We start from the raw sequence: 9,096 nt of genomic DNA, 5'->3' as shown, positions 1-9,096 counted from the left end.
CAGGCAGAAGAATGAAAGCGCATTTTCTCTGTCTCCAGGCAACCTCTAGATCCCGGGCACACGGGCTCGTGACACAGAGGTGTCAGGATTACCGGAGAGGTGGACGTTAAGGTATTTGAAATTCCCTGCACATGGTTGTGAATCCTCCACTCATTCTCTTCCGTTTTAATCAGACTTACTTTGTAGAATGTTGTTATTGCTTGACTGTAGTTGTTGGTTTGTTGTTGGGTTTGAGAGAATCTTGAGTGCTTTGAATATAGTTCACATAGTTTTTGAAAATCATTTCTGCTGGCTGAAAGACAAAGGCCACCAAAGAGTTCAAATAAGAGAAGTTAAACACTTGAGTAGTGTTTTCACCACATGCCTGACGCATCTTGATCCTCCCAACTCTCTGAGCCACCATGCTCAGCATGGCCACTCCACCTTCACTCTGTGCCCACACGATGCTCCCCTGTCCAGCCAGGTGTGTCAGATATGGGGAAGGAAGGCAGCCAGGTTGAAAAATTCAGGATTGTTATAGCTCAGGAAGCTGGATAAATGACTGTGTAGTTTTCTAAGTTGGGGGGAAAAAGAAGAATGTGTTTGGGGAAAAGTTTTAGGTCCCCGTGGCTTATCTGCCCTCAATGAACAGCCCTGACCCTTAGAGACCCAGCTGTCCAGTAAGGCTCCCCTGATCCCTGCACTGACCCTTAGAGACCCAGCTGTCCAGTAAGGCTCCCCTGATCCCTGCACTGACCCTTAGAGACCCAGCTGTCCAGTAAGGCTCCCCTGATCCCTGCACTGACCCTTAGAGACCCAGCTGTCCAGTAAGGCTCCCCGGATCCCTGCACTGACCCTTAGAGACCCAGCTGTCCAGTAAGGCTCCCCGGATCCCTGCACTGACCCTTAGAGACCCAGCTGTCCAGTAAGGCTCCCCGGATCCCTGCACTGACCCTTAGAGACCCAGCTGTCCAGTAAGGCTCCCCTGATCCCTGTATGCGTCCTGACCCCCTGGATAAACACAGGCTCTTACATTCTGCTTCACACCTTGCAACCTACTTAAACTGCAGTCTGTTTTAGAATTTGTTCCCCATAAGCCTGGTAATTTAAAAAAATTACTTGAAAGTATTTATGTTTTCTCCTAATATGAATTTGATTTATATTTTTTATTTCATAATGTTAGGGGGCACACCTGTTTTGTTTACATACTTTGTTTTAGTACAAATTGAGTCGAAGTTGTATTTTCCTATCACGAGCCTACTCATCTTACTTTTGATCTCCTCAGCACCTACCACAGGTTTGTGGTTTGTTGAAGGTGTAAAACGAATAATGAATCGAGGGCGCCTGCCTCCGAGGCTGCCCAGCTTTTTACTGCAGCATCCTCCCTAACCGTGTTCTACCTCTCTGAAGAAAGGCTCCTTCTCCTGGGAAGAATCCCCTGGTCAGGAAGGCTGCGCTCCTTCCCAGGAGTGTGGCTGTGGCAACGGCATCTCACTGAGCAGCCCGTGGTGGGGGAAGATGGGCCAGCTGTGGGCTTCTCTGCCCCCACGTGGACGATGCCCACCTGTCCCCTTTCAGGCCGGTGCAGACGCCCAGCACACTTCTCCCACTTCATCTCGGAAGCCAGCTTGGCAGTCTGAGGATCCCTCGGCTCTTGGCTGTATTTTTCTAGTTGTGTTGTTCTGTCTCTGTCTTCATTTTATGATTTCTCACCTTGAGGGGAAAAAAATGAAAGAGCTATTTTTTCCCTCTGCCCTGCAGGAGGTAGAGTGGATTCTGAACAGTATGAAATGATCTTGCCGGGGGCTGAAGTCATCCTCAGTTTCTAACCATCTATCTGGGTGTTCAGAGAAATGGAGGCCTTCACATTTCTTTCTCCTGTCAGCAGAACACAGTATCTTATTTAGGTTCATTTTAGAATTGAAAATGTCAGAAAAGGGGGAGATTTATGTCCATAGATCACCGAAGTGGCATTTTCAAACCCTGACACACACTTCTTTTAACTACAGTCAAGTACAGTGGAGGAAAAAATTCTCTTGACCTCACTCTAATTTTTCTCTGATAATAATCCCTCACATTTGCATAATCCTTTTCTTTGTTCACAGTGGAGTTGCATCTATTAACTCATCTCTTTCTTTGAAGAACCCAGTGGAATTTCTAGGACAAAAATTATTGCCTAAGACACGAGTCTCAAAGACAGCAGGAATAAAAGGACTGGCCCTTGGCCCATGGCCAGCGTCCTGTGGCGGAGGCAGCGATCCAGTGTTATTTAAATCCCCTCCATCCCCTTTATCCCCACACCATATGAACCTTTGAAATGAAGAGGCAACCCAGAATTTATACATTCAAGACATTTATTTTGTTATAATTAAGAGAGAACAAGTAGAATTAAGTTATTTTTTATTTCCTGATTTTAAAGTTTATAATTTTAAAATATTTACGTTCTTTTCTCCCAAAAGACTATGAGGTAGAACATGTGATTCTTTGCAGGAGTTATGAAGCTGAATCCTCAAGATGAAGGGCTCCTCATCGTCCTCAGTGGGTCCTGGGTGGTGTTGTCTTTGCAGCTTGGTTTTGCTGAGTGCCTCCTCACTCGCAGTCCGACACGCCTTCAGCAGGTGTCTGTGGCACACCTCCCCTCAGTAGGTGCACCTGTCCAAATCCCCCAGAAGGCCACGCACTCCTGGTTAACTCCATTGTTGATAAGGGTGGCTGCCCTGACATAGTGCTTCCCCGGGGGCTGTGCACATGTGAGCGGGGAGCCTCCCAGTGACTGAGGGAAGTAGGTGCTATCGTTCATTTCATAGACGGGAAATCTGAGGCATCGAGATGTGAAATAACTTGTCCTTCCCCTTGTTTGTTATGGTCTATGTGAGGTTTTTGGATGAAGAGGTCAGTAGCATTCAAGTGTCCTGAGATGAGCTGGCATCACCCTGTCCCCTGACCCACCCTCCCCACAAAGCCTCCTCTGATGCTCTCCTCTTCTTTCTCCGAATGTCAAACCGTTACTTCCTGCCCTACTCAACTCCCTTCACTTACTCTTTAGCTTTTCTTCTCACTTGTTCTATACTATTTATTGTACATCCAGTGTTTGCCAGGCACCATCCCAGGTACCAGGAAGACAGCAATAATGGCCACACGAGGAAAAGACTCCCAAAAGTGCTTTGAAGGGTGGGCTGGGCACTTGTGTTGGTGCACAGCTTCTCAAGGGGAGTCCTTCCAAGGTGACCTTAGTGGATACTCAGCAATGAAGTACGCGGCCTTCTTTCTAGGATGAGTTCACAAACTTAATTGTCAGAGACTCTTGACCAGTAGTGAAAAGCTAAAGAGGAAGAATTTAAGAATCTGTCACTGTGGCTTCATCAGCATACAGCAACTTGCTGCTTTAACCAACCAACTGGACCACCATTGGGAAAAGTGATTGACCCGGCTGCTTCTGGCTCCATGAAGAGATCTGCGGAGACGAGCCCGATCACGCCCAGACTCTGAGCCCAGGCTCCGTACCAAGCAGTCCCATGCAGAGAGAGAGAGAGAGAGAGAGAGGGATGGAGGGAGCGGTGTGGGGCCACAGTGTGTGACACACCTCTTGGGCGTGGGACACTATTATTAGAGGGACTTTACCCAGCAAATGCAAGCAGTGTAATCTGGCTCCTTGAACCCTCAATGATTCCCCAATGATAAAAAAAGAAAAGAACTTGATTTCTTGCACAGACAGCTGGGCAGAGAATATGCACTGATCAGCCCACACGAGCCTCCCGGGGGGTCTGCCGCCACTTTTATTTTCTCCGTTTAAATCAATAAAAAGGCGTCTGATTTTTCCAAGTGTCCCATAAAGGTTTGGTCATCGGTCAGTCTTCTTGAACCTGATCACCTTTGCATGTGTCTCACAGTGGAATTTCAATATCCCAAGAGCTGAGGAGAAAATACCAAATCATAAGGCTGCAGCTGCAGTGGTTTGGAAGAAGTGGTCCCCCTGGCAGCAAGTGGCTGTGTCTGCAGGCACAGTAGATTGTCATGGCTGGGTGTTGTTACCGGCATCTCCTGGGTGGAGGTTGAGGAAACAGTTAAACATCCATGAGGGGGCACACAGGACAGCTCCTCACCCCCAGTCCCAACAAAGACACATCTGGTCTGTGACGGCGCTAGTCTCAAAGCTGAAAAGTTCTGAGCTACAGCAATGTGTCATCTTGAGTCTTTGTATGAGCCACCCTGGTCCATTTTCTCTGCATTCACTTTGAAGCTTTAAGAAAAAACAGGTGCTCTTGCATATTCCCATTCATCAGTTTATCCTCCCTGGCGTCCTGGGGTAGGAAAAGCTTGCCAACTCCATTTCTCAGAGGCATCCACCATGGAAGACACGACATTGTCCTTGTTAAATTCATCTATAAATTAATAATGACAATGTGAACTCAACGCTAAGTTTCAGCTCTCCTAACCTGATGTTTCTTCGCCCTGTCTGGCAACTGCAGGCAGTGATCATTGACTTTTTGCCTCAAAGTTATGTCTGAACGGGCTATCTGGTTTTAAGTACCTGCACTGATTAAACAGATTATTGTTTGTAAAACATGTCAAAGGTTTGCTATCGATGGCATACATCAGAAAGAACAAAAAGGGAAAACAATTCACTTTCTGTCTGAGAATCTACCGTGGTTTATGTGCTCTGAAGTCCCATTTGCATATAATTTGATATTTATCTTGTGGTGCAAAAATGTTAGTCTCCTAGAGTAGCAATGATACAGCTGAGGAGTCTGAGCCATCTGCTGAGCAATTCCCTTGTCTTCTTCCTTTACTTCTGATTTATTTAGCGTGAATGAGGCAATGCTGCTTTTTGGATGGAGGGTGAGGGAACATCACTGGAAAGGTCAGAAGGGCAGACCACAGGGAGAAGTGGAATGTTCTTGTCTGATGTATGAGTGGTAGGTAGCTCATCAGCTTGTGGACCTAGAGCATCCTAGTGGGATTCTTAAGCTCAGCAACGATTTTCCTTGAATTCAGTCATTTCATAGGGTTGGATTTTCACAATGGAAGAGCAAATGTTATGGGTGTGATGGCTCAGACCTGGAAAGGGGCAGTGCCTTGCTTGGTCCTGTAAGTAATCACTGGCAGAGTACAGAATAGAACAGGAGTTCTGTCCATTAGATTTTATGTAACTACAGGTAACTTTAGCGACAGAAGGATTATATGAAATGTTGAATGCACCTGTAAATCAGATACAAGTTAATATGTCAGGGGTCCTCAAACTATGGCCCTGGGCCACATGAGGCAGTGTGATTGTATTTGTTCCCATTTTGTTTTTTCACTTCAAAATAAGATCTGTGCAGTGTGCACAGGAATTTGTTCATAGTTTTTTTTTTTTTAAACTATAGTCTGGCCCTCCAACGGTCTGAGGGACAGTGAACTGGCCCCCTGTTTAAAAAGTTTGAGGACCCCTGTGCTAGATGAAAGAGTGAATGAGAGCCCTCCCCTCTGCGTTCTCCCTCTCAGAACCTTCCTGTTGGCATGTTCAGACCTTGCTGCTCCAGCTTCTAGGGCATATTTCATTCTTTTAGCCCATGACCAGCAGATATTTTTTTTTTATCTGCCCTGTAAACACCTTGTGGCGAGCAAAAACAATAAATTTTATCCATAAGGGAAATCATGTACATCCAGGCCAGTTGGTGTGGCATCCAAATCAGTGCCAAGTTCTGGGAGGTGCTCGTGGCATCGACCCCACTGGTACCTACCCAGGGGACAGTGATCTGCAGCTAGACTGAATTCTGTCAGTACAATGAAGTCAGAGGTGGCAAATATATTCCTCATGCTATGCTGGTGGATCTAGAACCTGGGACCATGGACTCTGTTGGCTCAGGTCCTTTTGGCCAAATCTTCAGACCAGACAACTTTGTTTTTGGTCAGTCTGGGCCGGGCAACAACTGGGCCAAGGGCCACTATACAGAAGGGATGAGCTTGTTGATCCAGTCCTAGATGTGGTGCCGTAGGAGGCAGAGAGCTGGGCCCCTGCAGGGCTTCCAGGTGACCCACTTGCTGGGTGGGAACACAGGCTCTGGAATGGGCACACTTCTTATCAGCAAGATCCGAGAAGAGTATCCTGACTGCATCATGAATACCTTCAGTGTGGTGCCTTCACCTAAAGTGTCTGATACCATGGTTGAGATCTACAATGCCACCCTCTCACCCATCAGTTGGTAGAGGACACTGATGAGACCAACTGCATTGATAATGAGGCCTTTTACAGCATCGGCTTTCATACTCTAAGGTTGCCCGCTCCAACTTACAGGGACCTGAACCACCTCGTCTCAGCCACCATGACTGGTGTCACCACTTGCCTCTGTTTCCCTTGGCCAGCTCAACGCTGACCTCTGCAAGTTGGCAGTATTGGGCTCTCACTGTGCCAGAACTCACCCAGCAGGTCTTTGATGCCAAGAACATAATGGCTGCCTGTGGCCCCCACCATGGCCGATACCTTACCATGTTGTGTCTTCCATGGATGGATGTCCATGAAGAAGGTAGATGAGCAGATGCTCAATGTGCAGAACAAGAATGGCAGCTACTTCGTTGAATGGATCCCCAACAATGTCGAGACAGCTGTCTACGACATCCCATCTCATGGCCTCAAGATGGCAGTCATCTTCATTGGCAACAGCACAGCCATCCAGGAACTCTTCAAGTGCATCTCAGAGCAGTTCACTGCCATGTTCTACAGGAAGGCCTTCCTCCACTGGCATGTAGGCGAGGGCGTGGACGAGATGGAGTTCACCCAGGCTGAGAGCAACATGAACCACCTCATCTCTGAGTATCAGCAGTACCAGGATGCCACCACAGAAGAGGAGGAGGATTTTGGTGAAGAGGAGGCCTGAGGCATAGCCCCATCACCTCCGGATTCTCAGTCCCCTTACCCTCCTTCCTCAACTCCCCCTTGCCTCTCCCTCAGAATTCGTGTTTGTTGCCTCTTATCTTTTTTTCCCCCCTTTTGGAAGGGTCTAGAACAGTGCCTGGCACATACTAGGCATTCAATAAATACTTGTTTGTTGAATGTCTCCTCTCTCCTTCCACTTTGGGACACTTAAATTTCTGCATTCTCGGTAACCCTGTATTTCCTTTTGGTGCCCGTTCTTCCTATCTGTCCAGTTAATACTTCCTTCTGTTTGTAAAATAATTCTCCAAGAAGCTGGGTCTCATCCAAATGCCATTTATTTTAGAACCAACTGGATGCTGAAAATGCAGAGGAAGACCATTGTCCTATGCCCAGGCAGTAGGGTGGGAAGTAGAAAGTAAGAGTGGAAGTAACTCCAAGGAAGAGGCCGGGATCGTTCCACCCTACAATAGTTTTGGAGAGGGAGATCCAGACTATTTAGTGATGACTTCCAGGTATTGCCAGGTCCCATCTCTCAGCTTCAAGGGAGGTATTAACAGTATTATCTTCATTTTCAATCTCCCTCCAAGCTCTGTCCTTGGAAGCATTTTTTTCCCAAATGGGATCCTCCCCTCTCACACTTCACCTCACTGTACATTGGATTCCTTCCTTTCCCCTGCTAGGAGAAGAAGATGAGGAGGGGAGAGAGACCAGTCCTGGTTCTTAAACTTCCAGAAATGCCCTCCCCATACCCACCTTTTCTTACCCACAATAACACAATTTCCCTGACTTATGTGGGAAGGTGTGTACTGCCACCTAAATGAGTCATTTCATTCCTCAGAGAGGGGACAGGACACCCTCTGCTTTTTGCAACATGTCATCTCTTCCTTTTGCTGCTGCCTTTTTCTTCTTTACCTTTGGTTTTGTCCTACCCTACACTTCATATTTCTATTTTGTGTTGAACTTGCAGCTTTTTTTTCATATTGAAAAAATGGCATTGCCCTAAGAGCCAAAAATAAATGGGAATTAAAAAAAAAATGAATGAATGAGCACAGTGTAAAGGGTTTGTAAAAAGAATGCCTGAACACTGGAAGGAGTTATAATTCTGAGGCAATGCCCAGAGCAGGAAATAGAATGAAGATTGCATCAGGGATGCGATCTCATGGCAGGTGTGAGAGAGTCCCAAGGTTGAGTGAGGCAGGAGGATTGGTACTCAGGATCCAAGGCTCAGTTGGGGAGAGAGTTGCAAGCAATAAATATAAAGGATGAAGAGGTGCAAAGAGACACATATGTCAGAATTGTGGAGACCATCAGAGCTAAGAGGGATGGGCCCTGGGCTCCCATGGTGTGTTGGTGCCCTTCTGGCTAATCTGTGGTGCCTGGCCCGAGTGTTAGCTCTGAAGGCAGGAAAGGGATTCATGGATAGTGGGTTCAAGGAGCTGTAATGAGCCAAACAGGGAGGAAAATTTGCCATTTAATTATTATGAGTGCGGCTGAATTTCTTAGCAGAGGCAATAAGAAAACACATTTAAGCTGTTTTTTTTTTTTAATAGCTTTTGTCTTTGGGGATGATAACAATTACCACTTGAATATCAAAAAGACTTTGCCTTCCTATCTGATTTTAATAATGACAGGTAAATACATGGCATTGGCAGGAAAGTGGCATTTGATTTTTAAGGGAACTACTGAGCATTACTAGAAAAATCACAATTCATCTGTTAGTAAATATGTAAAATTCAGCTGAAAATATTTCAGTGTCTCAATTTGGCACGCGATCCTGTCAGAACCTCTAAAAGGCTCCCATGAGGAAAGTGTCGTCTGTCTGGCACAGTGGCCCTGCGTGTGGCTCTGACTTCATGGAGACTCTGCCCACGTGCTCCGTGCACCAACCATCCTTCACATCACCTCTGCTTTTTACCTGCAGTTATGGTTGTGCCCTTTGTCTGATTGAATCTCTCCCAATTTTGAGAACCAGACTTAAGTAATATCTTCCCTAAAAAAGATCAGGTATCTCATCGGTGCAGGCCACACTGAGTCTGCCGAAGCTTCAATGTCTTATTCCTTGAAAGTAGAATGTCCCTCGTGACTTCTTTCATTTTCATAGTTATTTGTGTTCTCTTCTCTCTCTTCACACTCAATTTGAGGTAAGTGGGATGGAGTTTATCAAATTTATTTCCCAGCATGGCTCAGTGGCAAGTGTAGGACTTAAAGACGGGCTCTTGGATGTTATTGCTAGTTATAAAGGCAACAAATGTCAGTGATCC

General features: G+C 46.3%; 1 pseudogene; it reads left to right on the top strand.

Moving 5' to 3' along the window:
• Positions 1-5,610: 5,610 nt before the first annotated feature.
• Positions 5,611-6,836, top strand: LOC128563853 (tubulin beta chain-like; annotated as a pseudogene).
• Positions 6,837-9,096: the final 2,260 nt, after the last annotated feature.

Source organism: Nycticebus coucang, chromosome 13, assembly GCF_027406575.1.
Source record: "Nycticebus coucang isolate mNycCou1 chromosome 13, mNycCou1.pri, whole genome shotgun sequence".
Taxonomy (NCBI): domain Eukaryota; kingdom Metazoa; phylum Chordata; class Mammalia; order Primates; family Lorisidae; genus Nycticebus; species Nycticebus coucang.
The sequence above is the reverse complement of the archived record's forward strand: the minus strand, read 5'-3'. Positions and strand labels throughout refer to the sequence as shown.